This window comes from Sinohyriopsis cumingii, chromosome 2 (assembly GCF_028554795.1).
Source record: "Sinohyriopsis cumingii isolate HCF-2022 chromosome 2, ASM2855479v2, whole genome shotgun sequence".
Lineage (NCBI taxonomy): Eukaryota > Metazoa > Mollusca > Bivalvia > Unionida > Unionidae > Sinohyriopsis > Sinohyriopsis cumingii.
Window position 1 is genome coordinate 162,716,367 of NC_142962.1, and position 18,985 is coordinate 162,735,351.

The window sequence follows — 18,985 nt, forward strand, 5'->3', positions numbered from 1 at the left end:
TTCCTTTTGTCGTTGTATAAATTTCTCCAATTCTTCTTTCTGTCTCTGTCTAAAATTCTCCACTTGCGGTAATGAAGAAAGTAACGAAGGTTCCGGAACAAATTCTTGCGAGGAGAGAAAATCCACAAAATCCCAATTCACCTCTTCTGAAAGTAAGTCCGGGTTCCCTTGGGCAGTCTCCCCTGCTGGTGCACCCCACTGGATCGTTTTCTGAGTTTCCGTCATGTTGAATCACTGTCGCATAGATTGACTGCACACAAGCGCTAGCGAATCTATATTGACTACGTGACGTCACAGACTGCTCTCTTCGGATTGGATGCGGCTGGCTGAATTTTGTAACGCGTGTTCGGATTGGTAAATGAACTCAATCCGTTTCAATCCTTCCTCCGCCTATAAATAAGCGCCGTTGACTGCATTGATTCACCTGTTCTCGTCGCTTCAAGATGTGGACTACAGTTGAGTCATCCACCCTTGTGTCTTCCATGATGTTTCGGACAGACTTGCTCATGTATGTCCGATCGAAGTGGACCGTTGTCCACAGGACCAACACCAGCCTGTGGATACGTAGGATCTACGTTGAAAGACAAGGATGCCTAAAAAGAGTGCTGATGTACGGACCAACAGTGAGACGTAGCCTAAGAACAAGAAGAAGACCAATGCGGTGCCATTTATGTTAATGAATACATTAACATAAAACCCAAAGGCCCTTTTCAGGGCCAGCCATATTTCTCGAAAAGAGATAGTCTTTTGAATTGCCTACCCCTTTTTTATTTTTTTAAAGAAAAAAATCCCATGTTAAATTCCCCTTGTCCGTAGAGTGACCCACGATTTATTGCCATGTTAAATTCCCCTTGTCCGTAGAGTGACCCACGATTTTCTCCATGTTAATTCCCCTTGTCCGTAGAGTGACCCACGATTTTTCTCCATGTTAAATTTCCCTTGTCCGTAGAGTGACCCAGGGGTCCCTGTAATGCTAATTCCCATTGTCCGTAGGGTGCCCCCCTTCACTACTTTAGTGTGGTGATTCTTTTGGCAATGTATATCTATAAGAATGCTGCATGGTTAGTATGGTGATTCATTTGTCAATATTTATCTATAAGAATGCTGCATGGTTAGTGTGGTGATTCTGTTGGCAATGTATATATATAAGAATGCTTCACGGTTAGTGTGGTGATTCATTTGGCAATGTGTTGAGCAAGACATTTCAACAAGGTTTCCTCTTGTTCGAACCATAGTGCCTATTCCGTTTCAACTTCTAATCTTTTGTTTACTTTTCCTGCTTTTCACTTACATTCTGACTTGTATATGTTGCTACGGTCATTGGCTCTATTTCTTGATTGTCCATTTCCATCTCTACGATTTAAATGATTGAGTCCATGATCACTTGTCAGAGGTCGTTGATTTCAGTGGCGCTGTCGAATTCTTTAGATAAGACCATGTTCATTGCATGGCCGGATCAGGTCAAGTATTGGGGGTGGGGTCCAAACGTTTAAAGAGACCTTACTTTTCTCCAAGGGCACCAAAGCAATGTCTATGTGTTTATTTACTCATAGTGTGCTTGGTATGAAATAAACGTAAGCAAGAACAAAATGATAGTCAAATTTCAAGAGACAAGTGACTGTACATTTGTGTAAGTTTGTTTTTTTAGCCAAGGGGGTTGGCTCTGGAAACCCCGGACCCCCTCATCTGGCCCTGCACTTTCTTGTTAAGTGGTCGAGAAAACTGAATTTCCCCACTCCCTGAATTTATAGGGTGGAAGTACCGTTTGAATGTATATGAGAAGATATGTTTTTCCTCGCCTTCTCACCTCAGGTCAGTAAGGAAATCTAAATGACCATCACATCCCCTACTATCCATCATCCTTTTGTTTCTGTGTGTTGAGTTTGGGCTTGCTTCTCTTTCCAGCTTTTCCTCCCACCATAATCAATCATTAATGTTCCATTTATCAAACATGTTGTCATTTCATTGACACTTTACAAATGCAATGTTACATTTCAACAGAGGACGATAATGTTCCATTCATGTCAAATGCCGGTAGGTCCCCAAAAATTGCTAATGTTAACTTCACAAAATCTACTTTAAAGTGACAATATTAAAAATCACCCTTTAACCACCTAATTTTCGATTTTCATACATGCCACAATGTCCTACTCCGCAGTACTAAATTACCAGAGACTCCATATTGATCTCTATATAGTATTAAGTTCCGATTGACTCCATATTGATCTCTCTACAGTATTAAATTCCGATTGACTCTATACTGATCTCTCTATAGTAAAAGATTCCGATTGACTCCATATTGATCTCTCTACAGTATTAGATTACGACTGACTCCATATTGATCTCTCTATAGTATTAAATTCCAATTGACTCCATATTGGTCTCTCAATTGGATTAGATTCCGATTGACTCCATATTGATCTGTCTATAGAATTAAATTCCGATTGACTCCATATTGATCTCACTATAGTATTAAATTCCGATTGACTCCATATTGATCTCTCTATAGTATTAGATTCCGATTTACTCCATATTGATCTCTCTATAGTATTAAATTCCGATTTGATCCATATTGATCTCTCTGTAGTATTAAATTCCGATTGACTCCATAGTGATCTCTCTGTAGTATTAAATTCTGATTTGCTCCATATTGATCTCACTATAGTATTAAATTCCGATTTACTCCATATTGACCTCTCTATAGTATTAAATTCCGATTTACTCCATATTGTAACCAAAATTATTGACAGCCAAATATTTCGCTTACGTACTGGCTTTGCAACTGGAATAAAATGGAATTTATTTTAGTCCTTCCCAATTGGTGGGTCTGATGCAGCCTTTTTATTTCCCCTGGACGTCACCCTGAAATTATTGTCACAATTATTGCTGGTAGCATGAAAATGAGGCTTACAGTGTACAATTTTTCGCGAAGAAATCGCATGCATTTTAGGGACCACCGTAAGGGCAATTTTAAAATAATAATTACCTATATTGTTAGTACGCGAATCTTTATTTAAATATTCCCTTTTCACTTTGCTAAGAACGTATGTGAATTGTCTTAACTTGGGTGGGCAAAGGCTCAAAGTCATAGTCAGAAAATATTTTAGCGATCTTCAATATGTTGAGAATTGTGTTGGTATTTCAAACAGTATCAGCCTCTGTAAAATGATGTCTTCTTACGAGAGCTTTTTAACGGCACGAGAAAGTACCAAAACTACAAATCGAAGAAAGGGTTGTTAATCGCTTGGGGATAATTAGATATGCATTGAGGAGTATTTATCGATCTCTCATTAATAATTGTGTATTAACAATTTTGTTGTGGAGATGTGCCCTTTATATGTAACATCCTCAGTGATGTCTGTCTTAGACATTATCAGTCAATTATTCAGTGACAAACAAGTGGCGATGGTCGAGAATTCATCCCCATTTTGATATCATTTAAATGCCCTGTGATTTTTCCCATTTTCTTATTCTGTTCTGTTTGAACGTGATTTTATACATGTGTGTTTGCTGAACATTTTCTTTGCAGCAAAACATTTCTTAGATTTTGCAAAAGTAAGGTTCGGGAAAGATTTATTTAAGTGACCCATTTGCCAGTTAGCCACACATTCTAATTGATTTGATCACACAGACGCATTATTTGTACAAACATATTACCAACAGTGTTCTAAATTAGGTTGTATATTTCGATCAGTAGAAGATTTACACACCCTCAAAATACCTCACTGGTTCAGCAGTTAAATTCGAGAAGACATTTTCAGGACCAACTTTTAAACCAAAAGATGCACTATCAGACGTCACTATAATCGTTGAATAAACGATTGCTTATAAAGAACGGAGTAGGCCTATATATACTCGATTTATTTACTTATTTTGTATCTCAATAATATATCGTAAAAAAGAAAAAACATTTTCCTGGGGCCCCGAGTGGCCGAGTGGTGTAAAGAACTCACCGTTACGGATCATTGCCATCTCACCCCTGTCTGCGTGGGTTCGAGCCTCGGGTTCGGCCAAATTGGGTAAGTGAGAAAGCCTGTCAGTAGCTTCTCGTGCGTCTGTGGTTCTTTCCGGGGGTTTTCCAGGTTCTTCCTCCACCATTTATAATGGCCGCCATGGCCTATCTTGTGCTGAAAAATGGCGTTAAACCCAACAGCAACACCAACATTTTCTTATATACAACACGCTTAATAACTAGCTCAACCAAAATAAATCATAATCGTAGGAACAACTCATCCGAATTTTAGTTCGTTCTGAGCATAGCATGCTCCAGTTAAATTTTTATTTATCGTGATTTTGATTAAACGTTAACGTAATTAGAGTGCCGGGCTTGCGAGTCACACTTCACTGAACTTAACTTCGACAGCTTCTTTCGCTAGATTTCATTTTCTGTAATGCTGCCATTATTACAGTTTCATCGGTTAATTTATTCTTTAGTGGTTATTCGTGTACCAACAAATATTCGTTGAGTGCAAGCTGCCTTTACTGGTATCGATGAAAAGCTTTATAAGAAGAGAGTAAAAGCAAGACAGAATGCCGATACAGTTCCAGAAGGAAGTTTAGGGATCACGGCACTAATTCAGTTCCCAAATTAAATCTTTGAAAATACGATATGTTTGAAACTGCAAAATTGTTCAGTTTCTAAATACTTGGGACCAAACCAATACCTCGCAGCACACACTCATCCCTGATAGAGGCTTCTTTTTCTTCTTTTCTTCAGACAACCATATGAACGGCAGCGTTATCTTTAAACTGCGCTTACTTGCAACTTATTTCCAATAGTCCACACCTACGGAATAAACCGTTAGATTGATTATTAACCAATATACCGCACTGTTTTGTCATTTTGTTAGGGAGGAAGGGGATATTTATCGATTTCAATTGCTCATTTTTATAGAAATCTAAAAAATACAAACTTTTCAGTTTTGTCTTAAATGCTTTAACTTTTCTATCCTCTTTTCAATTCCTTTTTCTCTATTTTTCTATCTCTTTCCTCGAATTTTGCTCTTGGTTTTAATTTAGATAATGCAACAGGTTTGTAGTGGAATTGTCCAGATGTGTTTCTTGTACACATCTGAGTCGTTTTTAGGAAACATATTACTCAGTTATTAAACCAATAGTATTGCAAGAACATGTTATAAATAATCCTTTAAATCCTACAACAGCGTGTTATAAATAGGTCTTGAAATCCTACAACAGCGTGTTATAAATAGGTCTTTAAATCCTACAACAGCGTGTTATAAATAGGTCTTTAAATCCTACAACTAAAACCTTTAAATGCGACAACAGCTTTTAAGATAAGCTTTTAAATCCTACAACAGCGAGTTACAACTATGCCTTTAAATCCTACAAAAGCTTGTTATAAATAGGCCTTTAAATCATACAAAGGCGTGTTATAAATAGGCCTTTAAATCCTACAAAGGCGTGTTATAAATAGGCCGTTAAATCCTAGAAAAGCTTGTTATAAATAGTCCTTTAAATCCTACAAAAGCGTGTTATAAATAGGCCTTTAAATCCAACAACAGTGTGTTATAAATAGGCCTTTAAATCCTACAACGCGTGTTATCAATAGACCTTTAAACCCTACAAAAGAGTGTTATAAATAGACCTTTAACTCCTACAAAAGTGTGTTATAAATTGGCCTTTTAATCCAGTTCTAAAATGTACCCCCTAAAAGATATATTTTGTATTAAACATCCGTATCTAGTGGAGTTAATCAAATGTATGCTACCGAAATAAATGTGGGTAAAGGCAAACATATTACCACTGGCTTTGGTATATGGTTTTTACTAGAAAAAAAAAATACCAAGATAGGTAAACCAAGTACACACTATGCTAAGGACTTTGAGTAATGTAAAGAAATTAAAATAACAGAACCTTTGTGAGAAAGAATAATTAGTTTGGCAAAGAGAGAATACTGAGGAGCTAAATTCTTTTATCAGAGGACATTTTTCAGATTTCAGATTTCAACAAAATACTTAATGAAGGCTATGCAAGTAGAGCTTACATACGTATAGCTTTCCCATCTAATTATGATATTCCCAATACCTTTGGAATAACGGTAAAGGAACCAGTCTATCTTTTAGACTTAGACATTACGTAGGACTTTGCTGAGATAATTCATAAAAAAACAAAGGAGGAATATTTATTTTGATGGAATATTTTGCAAAAACAAAACAATAGATGTTCCTGAATATATTATATCTAAAAGAGTTGGAACTGATTGTTTATATCGTAGAGGATACATTATATATATATATATATATATATATATATATATATATATATATATATATATATATATATATAGTTTACTTATTTTCCTTCAATAGCTAAATTGCTTAATCCTTTATATATATATATATATATATATATATATATATATATATATATATATATATATATATATATATAAGAATCAATTTCCAAATATATACTCATCGTGTTAAAGAGCACGCTTTTTATTCCTGGAATTAAATGTATTATTATGTCTCTGGTAGACGTCGTTCCTCATGAAGTGGCAAAAAAGAACATATGCATTGTATATGTGCATGTGTGTTTATTGTTTCCAGTAATTACTTATTTTGTCTAGTACTTACTTATTGTGTTCAGTACTTATTGTGCCCACTACTTACTTATTGTGTCCAGTACTTACTAATTTTGTCTAGTACTTACTTAATGCTAAATGCTTTACGACTGTTTATATCTTTCACTTTTAAACACGCTTTACTTCATAAAAAGTGATAGTTACATATGAAGCGTTCAGTGGAAAGGGTCCTCATTTGACTTGAAAATCATCTATAAAATGTCCAGTGGTACGCTAATCAGTAGTAATAAGGGGTTGTTTACGAACAATGGATGGGTCCTCATTTGACTTGAATATCATCTATAAAATGTCCAGTGGTACGCTAATCAGTAGTAATAAAGGGTTGTTTACGAACAATGGATGGGTCCTCATTTGACTTGAATATCATCTATGAAATGTCCAGTGGTAAGCTTAACTAATTATGAATCAAAATTATATATATATATATATATATATATATATATATATATATATATATATATATATATATATATATATATATATATATATATAATGCATTGTTCGGATAGATATCTTGCAGCAAGATTTGCAAATTCCAAAGCTAGAGATTATAGAAATACTACATGAGAAGGAACCTTAACTTATGCATTTGAATTTATGCAGGAAAATAACGGAAAATCATACATGTTTTAAGGCATTATTACAAAACACTGGTTTATAAGAAGACTAAACATAGTCTTGGGCTAAATTAAATAACTCCTAACATTAAAGGAATAGAATACAAACTACCAAATATTATGGCGAGGATAAACTAATACGTGTTTGATTAACTGCTGTCTCTTTTAATGTCATGTTAATAAACCACGTAAAATGTTTAAGAAAATAATTTGAAAAGCATTTAGAAACATTGGGTATGCACACTCATTAATAATAGCCTAAAATATAAAAATCTTTGTGCAAACAATCTTTTCCTGATGGGTAGAGATTACTGATTTTATAAAGTGGATGACATGAACAATAAAACTGGAGAAAAAGTTGCTGACATGAACTATAAAAGATATAAAATTATATTATACCATTATATGAAATAGAAGAAATGTCACTAAAAATGTTTTTACAACATGTTGAATGAAACGAAAACTATTACAAATAGATCCGAAAGCAAAGAGAACGTTTTTAATAGGGATGCAAAGCTAACTTTGAGGAAAATAATAAATTAATCAGGAATACAACAATAGGAAGACCTTAATAGCATGAAAGATAGATACGGTGGATGTAATAATCCGAAGATTTCAAATACTTTATAATGCAATGGAGGAAAATGTAGAATATACAATTTAAGAGAGAAAAGCAGATTGTTTTATATATATATATGTGTGGGTTTTGGAGTCTTTTTATTTTCTTTGCATGTCAATATAATGTAATTTTGTTTACTAGGAATTTGATATTTTCCAGAAAATTCAGTTTGACCTGAAATTTAACTTAGATACATAATAATAGAAACATTTGTTTCCTTTTTTGGCTTAGTTCCTGGCCTTGATTGAGGGTCAAGTAAACAACTTTTCTAGGAGTAAAATGATTGGTTCTTATCAAGGACATACAGAAGCCATGTGACTTTTACGTGTAAACATGATCACGTCATCCTCTATTTCACAATTAGGCATTTCCGAAATTCGCGAAAGACTTAGTATTAAAAGTGATATTGAGAGAGAGAGAGAGAGAGAGAGAGAGAGATCGGAATCCAGGGCTTTTAAACACTTGATGTCAAGTTGTTTTCTTCTGTTGTGACCAGAAATGAACTTTTGAGTTTTGAGTTATTAGTTAATTTTTCTCCAAATGATTTGGACTCTAAAATGCTGATTAGTTTCTCTGGAAATATTATTGTGTTCATACAGAGTTCTTGAACAAGGACATTTACTGAAAATTCTGTTTGGATTTCCAAGACCGGAGGATAAATTATTGTGTCTGTGCAAGGAACTGTATACGTCAACACAGGACAGATAACAGCATATGTCATCGCCTTCCATCTTGGATTCTTCGTCGGAACTCAAACTTGAAATCATTAGAATATTTCAGTATTATTCAAAATTGTCCTGCGTTCCAGGAATTAAAATAACAGACTGCAAAATGATGCGGGAATTAGATGAATGACAATAACACAATACAGGGGATTGGAGGAAGGACAATAACACAGTACAAGTAATTAGAGGAAGGACAATAACACAGTACAAGCAATTAGAGGAAGGAAAATAACACAATACAAGGAATTAGATGAAGGACAATAACACAATACAAGGAATTAGATGAAGGACAATAACACAATACAAGAAATTAGATGAATGACAATAACACAATAAAAGGAATTAGACGAAGGACAATAACACAATACAAGGAATTAGATGAAGGACAATAACACAGTACAAGGAATTAGATGAAGGACAATAACACAATACAAGGAATTAGATGAAGGACAATAACACAATACAATGAATTAGACGAAGGACAATAACACAATACAAGGAATTAGATGAAGGACAATAACACAATACAAGGAATTAGATGAAGGACAATAACACAGTACAAGGAATTAGATGAAGGACAATAACACAGTACAAGGATTTAGATGAAGGACAATAACACAATACAATGAATTAGACGAAGGACAATAACACAATACAATGAATTAGATGAAGGACAATAACACAGTACAAGGAATTAGATGAAGGACAATAACACAATACAAGGAATTAGATGAAGGACAATAACACAATACAATGAATTAGACGAAGGACAATAACACAATACAAGGAATTAGATGAAGGACAATAACACAATACAAGTAATTAGATGAAGGACAATAACACAGTGCAAGGAATTAGATGATTGACAATAACACAACACAAGGGATTGGAGGAAGGACAATAACACAATACAAGGAACTAGATGAAGGGCAATAACACAATACAATGAATTAGACGAAGGACAATAACACAATACAAGGAATTAGATGAAGGACAATAACACAGGACAAGGAATTAGATGAAGGACAATAACACAATACAAGGAATTAGATGAAGGACAATAGCACAATACAAGGAATTAGATGAAGGACAATAACACAATACAAGGAATTAGATGAAGGACAATAACACAATACAAGGAATTAGATGAAGGACAATAACACAGTCCAATGAATTAGATGAAGGACAATAACACAGTACAAGGAATTAGATGAAGGACAATAACACAATACAAGGAATTAGATAAAGGACAATAACACAATACAAGGAATTAGATGAAGGACAATAACACAGTACAATGAATTAAATAAAGGACAATAACACAGTACAATGAATTAGATGAAGGACAATAACACAGTACAATGAATTAGATGAAGGACAATAACACAGTACAATGAATTAGATGAAGCACAATAACACAGTACAATGAATTAGATCAAGGACAATAACACAGTACAAGGAATTAGATGAAGGATAATAACAAAGTACAAGAAATTAGATGAAGGACAATAACACAATATAAGGAATTAGATGAAGGACAATAACACAGTACATGGAACTAGATGAAGGACAATAACACAATACAAGGAATTAGATGATTGACAATAACACAATACAAGGAATTAGATGAAGGACAATAACACAATACAAGGAATTAGATGAAAGACAATAACACAATACAAGGAATTAGATGAATGACAATAACACAATACAAGGAATTAGATGAAGGACAATAACCCAGTGCAAGGCATTAGATGAAGGACAATAACACAATACAAGGAATTAGATGAATGACAATAACACAATACAAGGAATTAGATGATTGACAATAACACAATACAAGGAATTAGATGAAGGACAATAACACAATACAAGGAATTAGATGAAGGACAATAACACAATACAAGGAATTAGATGAAGGACAATAACACAATACAAGGAGTTAGATGAAGGACATTAATACAATACAAGGAATTAAATGAATGACAATAACACAATACAGTGAATTAGATGATTGATAATAACACAATACAAGGAATTAGATGAAGGACAATAACACAGTACAAGGAATTATATGAAGGACAGTAACACAATACAAGGAATTAGATGATTGACAATAACACAGTACAAGGAATTAGATGAAGGACAGTAACACAATACAAGGAATTAGATGAAGGACAATAACACAATACAAGGAATTAGATGAAGGACAATAATACAATACAAGGAATTAGATGAAGGACAATAATACAATACAAGGAATTAGATGATGGACAATAATACAATACAAGGAATTAGATGAAGGACAATAATACAATACAAGGAATTAGATGAAGGAGAATAACACAATACAAGGAATTAGATGAAGGACAATAACACAATACAAGGAATTAGATGAAGGACAATAACACAATATAAGGAATTAGATGAAGGACAATAACACAATACAATAAATTAGATGAAGGACAATAACACAATACAAGGAATTAGATGAAGGACAATAACAAAATACAATGAATTAGATGAAGGACAATAACACAATACAAGGAATTAGATGAAGGACAATAATACAATACAAGGAATTAGATGAAGGACAATAACACAATACAAGGAATTAGATGAAAGACAATAACACAATACAAGGAATTAGATGAAGGACAATAACACAATACAAGGAATTAGATGAAGGACAATAACACAGTACAATGAATTAGATGAAGGACAATAACACAATACAAGGAATTAGATGAAGGACAATAACACAATACAATGAATTAGATGATGGACAATAATACAATACAAGGAATTAGATGAAGGACAATAACGCAGTACAAGGAATTAGATGAAGGACAATAACACAATACAAGGAATTAGAGAAATGGAATATCATGGTAAAACTAGCTTAATATCGAACGATTATTTCGTACTGGAGAATAATTTAGCAAGAGGGAATAAGGAATTGCAATTTGTTGCAAAAATAGAGAGAAAAAACAGCACAAGAAATAAAGATATAAGTGCAACAGCATGAAGCAGGGTTGGGACTAAATGTATGAAAGACACTGACAGTGTTTTTTATATTTAAGACATATTTCTTTTGTAAGTGAACAATGATTTAATCTCGCACCTTGCTCGTGCACATAATATCATCATTGGATTTAACATAATGACGCGAACAGAGGCAAGCAACGGATCCCAAAAATGATATTGTTCCCCTATGGAACTGATCAGAGCATGGAACTGATCAGAGCATGGAACTTCAGCCAATAATCATACAGGAATAGATTAATAGAACTTGTAAACAAATAGGATTGATAATTTGGACCACCACCAGGTACGATCAATAAGAGGAACTTATAAAGCAATATAGACAATCGGGATAATCAAAGTAAAGAATTTATACACAAATATGAACAATGTATTGTCTATCGACAAGTATTATTCATGTACATTTGATTTCCACCCATATAGCGATATTGTATTAGACTATCACCAATAAAGTGATATTAAATTATATTGTTTTAAAGATGGAACATGTGATGTCATGTACCGACTAACGCCCAGTTGACGATACGAAATATTTCCGTTTCTATATCTCCTGAACGACCACGCATGGTCCGTTCCATGTAATCTGCCGAAGGATCCTTCAAGTAACATTCTCCTTGCTGCCCGCTGGTTGCGGAGCTTCGGCTCCTCACAGCGAGTAAACCAATATCGTTCTGAGACAAAAGCACCATCGTCTGTAGCATCCGGGTTTCACGAAACCCACCAGTACAATAATTATAGGTTACTGCATTTGTATGGGAAAATATGAACGAGTTGTTTTAGATGGAAATACTGCACGACCTTGGGAGTGCAAAGTATTCATCCGACAAAACGAGTTCATAATTTCCCATACAAATGCAGTAGCCTTTTTATTATATGCTCATTTTCTTATTCTGCCTAAGGCATAATCATGTAAACAAAAATACACTGAACGAAACAAAGCAACTGAATGTATGCTTTATTCTAAACTAAATACACAAGCGCAGATTCATCATTACACAACAACATTATTAATGAGCAATGAACTATTCCCATATAAATTTGAAGGTAGTCGCGCGCTAGACATAACTTTAAAAAGAAAATGGCGTTTTGGTCTACTTAAAATTGAAATTTGGAGTCATATTATGAATGAATACGCATTGCAGCAACTTTTCCATTTGATCTGGAATGAACATATTTTGGTATTTTTGTCGTTCATACGAAATTTCGTGAATATGGGCTGGATTTATCTGTGCCAGTTCTACATGAAGTACATCGGATTTCAGTGGTGATGGAGCTGCGTGTTGACATCTGCAAGTGTGTTTCTGTTCTGTCATTGAATATTTAAAGTCATAATGTGAGAAAAATATGAAGTCTTTCAATTGCAATTATCAAAACGACGGTATTGAATGTAATGTTTATTTCATTTTGAGTGCAGTAAGGAGGATGTACTTGCATTTGGAATATAGTCGAAATTACAGTACAATTTCGAAATGTGTACTTGAGCTTGATAACTCATGACATGGCTCATGTAATTCGGATTTGCAGAAATAGGAAAGTACATTTTGAGGAAATTGAGGATGTAAAACTTTGAGTATAATTTTGCCGTTATTATTACCAGCTAAAGAAGACAGTTTATTCCTTGTCACATGCATGTTATTTGTAGGGACCCAACAATTTTATGAAATCTGGCGTACATCGCCCGCCTAAATCCGAAACATTGTATCAAAATGTTAACGTGGAATGTTGCAAAGTAGCTGGTATGTGGCAGTCCACGAAACATCTGCTTTATTTCATTCAGAAGCAAATTTAATCAACTAAAACGTAAAGAGCCTACTACGTAAGTTTATGTGATTTGTTTACAAAGTAGTTTCCAATACACTATTGAACACACGTGAGTGCAATATGAAGTGCATGTGAGTGCAATATGGTAAAATATTGCAGGATTCTGACAATGTAAAGTTAACGGAGAAACAAATGAACATATAATATACATTACTCTTGCACGTACATGAATTGGCTTCATTGTGCATTAATTTATTTCATCTGAACTACTAAACGAGATTATTATATTATTAGCCACATTAGTACGTGAATTTGTGTCCGACAAGAATAATATAAACAAATTATGAGAACTCGAACATTGCTCATTATTTAATGCACGCAACATCTAATTGAAATCAGTTTGTCTGTTCATTGATAAAAATAGCTAACTTGGAATAGGCTATAGTCTATCCGATAGCTATGGCATTATGTGATATAGACATGACTTCGTGTACATTTTGTAATAGTTTCTGAAACATTTAATATATAAAGCAATTATGACACAGTAAAAGGAAAGCAAGCAAGAATACATTTTCATGTTCACATACATTTACAGCTGAAGCTTGCTTCCAAAATGTTGACACCTTCCTATGAACAATCACCTGTATTCAAGATATGAATTCAAGATGGCCGTTATCGCTTAACCGGCTTAATGCAGCTGTTCCGTTTTTTGTGCCGTTTTCATAATATCCGTGCTTGTTGCCTGTCTTCGTCTACGTTATTGTGTTCACTCTGTATTGGCTGTTCAGTTCGCATGTGTTTCTTCATCTCGTTGTTTTGGAAACGAGAACAATTAGACTTTTTCTCAGCTGTCTTGCTCCTCTGCTACAACTTCCATTTGAACAAACCGCCAACACGTGATATTAGCCAGTAAACCCGTTTATGCTATGATGGGCCATGATTAATTGCTTTAAATGACCAATTCTTGGCTATCCACACTACATTGTGCTCTGACTAAATGAACTGGGACTTCATTCATCATTACCTAAATGTAAACAGAAGCGAAAAAAGAAACGTTGTTTCAAAGCTGGCCGGCGTAGAACAGGAAGAAGAATTCCAGTTATCTCCCTTATGCCCTTTCCGGCTCGACAATTTAAAAATTCGACCGTTAATTTCGATAACCTAATTCAAATCCCTATTAATTCGACAGCCTTCGTGTCAACTATCCAAGAGATACCTCTGCGTATTGCATTATTCAATGCCCAATCAGTAGGACCACCGGAAAAGCTCACACAAATAGTTAATTTTATCAATGACCAGAATATTAACGTCTTTTACCTGATAGAAACATGGCTAAAAACATCAGGCGATGAGCCCAAGTGTGCGGATCCAACACCCACTGGTTACTCCATCAAGTCGTTCCCCCGTAACTCTCGCGGAGGTGGAATTGCTATCATCACAAAGAACTCAATGATCAAACTCTTAACTACACCACAACATTCAATTTCGACCACGCATCGTTTGAACTAGTCCAAACCACACTCACACTGGAGCAAAGGTCAGTCCATTTTTTATGCCTATACCGCCCTCCTCCTAGTAGAAAAAACAAGCTGACCGAATCTCTCTTTTTGGAACAGTTTCCGAATCTCGTGGAGTATGGAAATTCGATAGGTGGCAGCCTGATTATTCTTGGAGATTTCAACTTTCACTTTGACTGTCCCGGAAACCCAAACACATCAAAACTCCTAGATTCCATTAATGGTTTCAACCTCAAGCAGTCGGTTAGCCAACCCACCCATAAAAATAGTCACTTTTTAGACTGGATTCTTCATAGACCTGATGATAACATTCTACAGTCCTCCCTGGTATCACATGACCTTGCATCAGATCACCTCTGCATTATATGCCATCTTGACGTATCAGTCCCTAACCCTCCACCTTTATCTGCTACTAATAGAAACCTCCGTATGATATATAGAAGCAAACTAATGCATGACATCCAAGCAAACCTAACAACTTGCTTACCTCCTACAGCAGAACAACTCGATAACTGCCTGCCCCAGCTACCAAGTTCAGAGTATCAATTCAAAAGTGTTCTCCATCGTATAGCAGTGTTAGGGACCAGCTTCGCACTGCTAAAAGAGACCGTCGTAAAGCTAAAAGGCTTTGGTATTCCACCAGACTCACTATTCATAAGCAAATCTATAAATCTATGAAGCCGCTAAGAAGAATGTCACAAATGTTGTCCATGCAGCGAAATCAACCCACTACACTACTACGATCATGGAAAGTTCCAGCCGCAAAGAGCTCTTCGATATTACTAACAAGCTAATGTCAAGGAACAAATCTGCACCACTTCCAACTACCTTCTCTCCAGTCGACCTTCCGGACATGTTTGCAAATTTCTTCCGTGACAAAGTACAAACCATCAGAGATAAGCTTGACACCACAATTTCAATTTACTCGTCGTCACCATACAGTTGGGATACAGAATTTGAGCGGCAACCATCAGCAGCATTTGAACCTGTTTCTATGGATTTCGTACGTACAATCATGATGAAGAGTGCACCAAAGTCCTGTGATCTTGATCCAATTCCAACATCACTTCTGCTTGAGTGCTCAGATCCAGTATTGCCTTCACTAACGGGTGTTATTAATACCTTTCTCTCATCAGGGGAATTCCCATCATGTTTCAAAACTGCCATTGTAAATCCTCTGCTGAAGAAACCAACATTAGACCATAACGATTTAAAGAACTACCGCCCAGTTTCTAATCTCCCATTCATATCAAAAAGCTTAGAAAAGGTTGTTCTATCCCAGCTTGTATCTCATCTGAATTCAAACAGTCTTTTTAGCAATGTACAATCTGCATATCGCCCTTGCTACAGTACTGAAACTACTCTTCTAAAAGTATTTAATGACATTCTCTCTGTTTTGGATAGCGGAAAGATTACAGTCCTCGCGCTCCTTGATTTGTCTGCAGCATTTGACACAATAGACCATGATGTATTACTTCACCGTCTCCAGCATGTATTTGGCATTGATGATACAGCCTTACTGTGGCTCAAGTCATACTTAGTCAACAGGACACAAATTGTATCTGCAAATGGAATACACTCCAACCCAGTTGATCTATGTTGTGGTGTTCCACAGGGGTCTATTATGGGATCTGTTCTCTTCATTCTATGCACTCAGCCGCTCTCAAGTGTCATAGATCATCATCTAGTGTCTCACCAATTGTACGCTGATGACACCCAAATATACAAATCTAGCCACCCAACTGAAGTTGATGCTACCACTGAAGATGTGGAGAGGTGTACTTATGATGTGAAATCATGGATGACATGTAACAAGCTGCAGATGAATGATGATAAAACTGAGGCCATTCTGATTACAACACAAAGACTTTCTCATTCACATCCTTTACCTCAAACAATAAATATCAGCAACACCAACATTAAATTCACACTATCAGTACGAAACCTAGGTGTTACTCTGGACAGTACTCTCACATTGCACCAACATATCATGAACATATGCAAGGCTGCATATCTTGAGCTGAGATGCATCAGCTCCATTCGCAAATATCTTTCAGTTGATGCCACTAAAACACTTGTGTGTTCATTAGTACTTTCAAGACTGGATTATTGTAACTCAGTTATGTCTGGTTCATCTCAATATCTACTTCAAAAACTTCAAAAAGTTCAAAACACAGCTGGCTGCTCGGATCATACTTAGAGTACCACGATCAGAGCACACCTCCCCGCTGCTTTGTACCCTACACTGTATATCCATTCGATCCAGAATTAAACACAACATCTGTTCTCTTTGTTACGTTTCACCGTCGTACTCTAGTCCAACATACCTTTCCGACCTAACCCATGTGTACACACCAGCAGGATTCTTACGCTCCTCCTCTGACAATCGTATACTCATTATTCCCACTATGAAAACAAAGTCATATGGACAGCGTTCTTTTGCATACCAGGGCCCAGCAACATGGAATGAATTGCCCACTGAACTTAGACACAAAGACACAGTGATTACATTCAAGAGTGCTCTCAAAAGTCACTTATTTCGACTGCAAGAAAAAAATGTTTTTTTAAATGTTTTCTAATTTCATGGTGTTTGTGTTTGTAATCATATTATATATGTTTTTTTTTTATATCTTATAGATGTTGTCTAATGTTGTAAAGCGCTTAGAGCTTCTAAAGATTAGGTGCTATACAAAGTCCTCATTATTATTATTATTATTATTACACATAAATTATTTTGGGCTCTAAATACCCTGGAAGCCAAATCCACTGGACTATAAGTACCCCGGTAGTACAAGCCACCGGGCTATAAATACCCTGGTAATAAATTCCACTGGGCTATAAATACCCTGGTAGTAAAATTCACTGGGCTATTAGTTCCCTGGTAGTAAATTCCACTGGGCTATAAATACCCTGGTAGTAAAATCCACTGGGCTATAAGTTCTCTGGTAGTAAAATCCCCTGGGCTATAAGTAGCCTGGTAGTGAAATCCAATGGGCTATAAATACCCTGGTAATAAAATACACTGGGCTATTAATATCCTAGTAATAAAATCCACTGGGCTATAAATATCCTGGCAGTAAAATCGACTGGTCTATAAATACCCTGGTAATAAAATCCACTGGGCTATAAATACCCTAGTAATAAAATCCACTGGGCTATAAATACCCTGGCAGTAAAATCCACTGGGCTATAAATACCCTGGTAATAAAATCCACTGGGCTATAAATACCCTGGTAATAAAATCCATTGGGCTATAAATACCCTGGTAATAAAATCCACTGGGCTATAAATACCCTGGTAGTAAAATCCACTGGGCTATAAATACCCTGGTAATAAAATCCACTGCGCTATAAATACCTTGGTAATAAGAGCCACTGGGCTCTAAGTAGCCTGTTAATAAAATTCATTGGGCTATAAATACCCTGGTACAGTCCACTGGGCTACAAGTACATTGGTAGTTAAATCCACAGGACTATAAATATCCTGGTAGTAAAAGCCAGTAACACATAATTCTGTACAGTTGGGTTTCTCATCCTGGGCAGGAAAACTGGGCAAATTCATAGAATTTACCCCACTAGCCAAATTATATGGATGATTTCCCATGTTCTAGATCCTCTGGCAGAGTATTTACAATTGGAGCGTTATTTGGGCATCATTTTTAGGTAGTGAAAAGTAGGAACGAAATTAAAATATAGGCCCTGTTAAATGAGGTACCGTTTCCTATATTCTCTACTTGTAAGCCTTCGTTGGAATATAATTTGCAATTTAGTTCCAAAGTATTTGCGTTCTACTTATAAGTTATTTGGATTCTAATTTGCAAAGTGCCTATTTTAACATGGCTAGCTTTCTTAATGGCTACGTATCAGTGCATAATATTAACATCCTTTACGCAGTGATATAACAGAATCCTCTCGATTGTTAAACAGGTTTCCAGTTCTTTGTTGTCCCACCTTTCTTGTATAGCATTCTTCTCCTATATATTGGTTTGGCTTTTTAAATCTTTACTCCATATGTGTGTTAAGGCCTGGAGTGAAAGAGGTTATGTAATCCCACACCTACTATGGTGCTTTGTTTACCGTTATTTAGGAGATAATCGA

At 35.5% G+C, this 18,985-nt stretch overlaps 1 protein-coding gene across 1 annotated transcript in view; it reads left to right on the forward strand.

Moving 5' to 3' along the window:
* Positions 1 to 18,985, forward strand: part of LOC149806227 (atrial natriuretic peptide-converting enzyme-like) — a 212,118-nt gene that overhangs the window by 106,835 nt on the left and 86,298 nt on the right. The window lies entirely within an intron of this gene.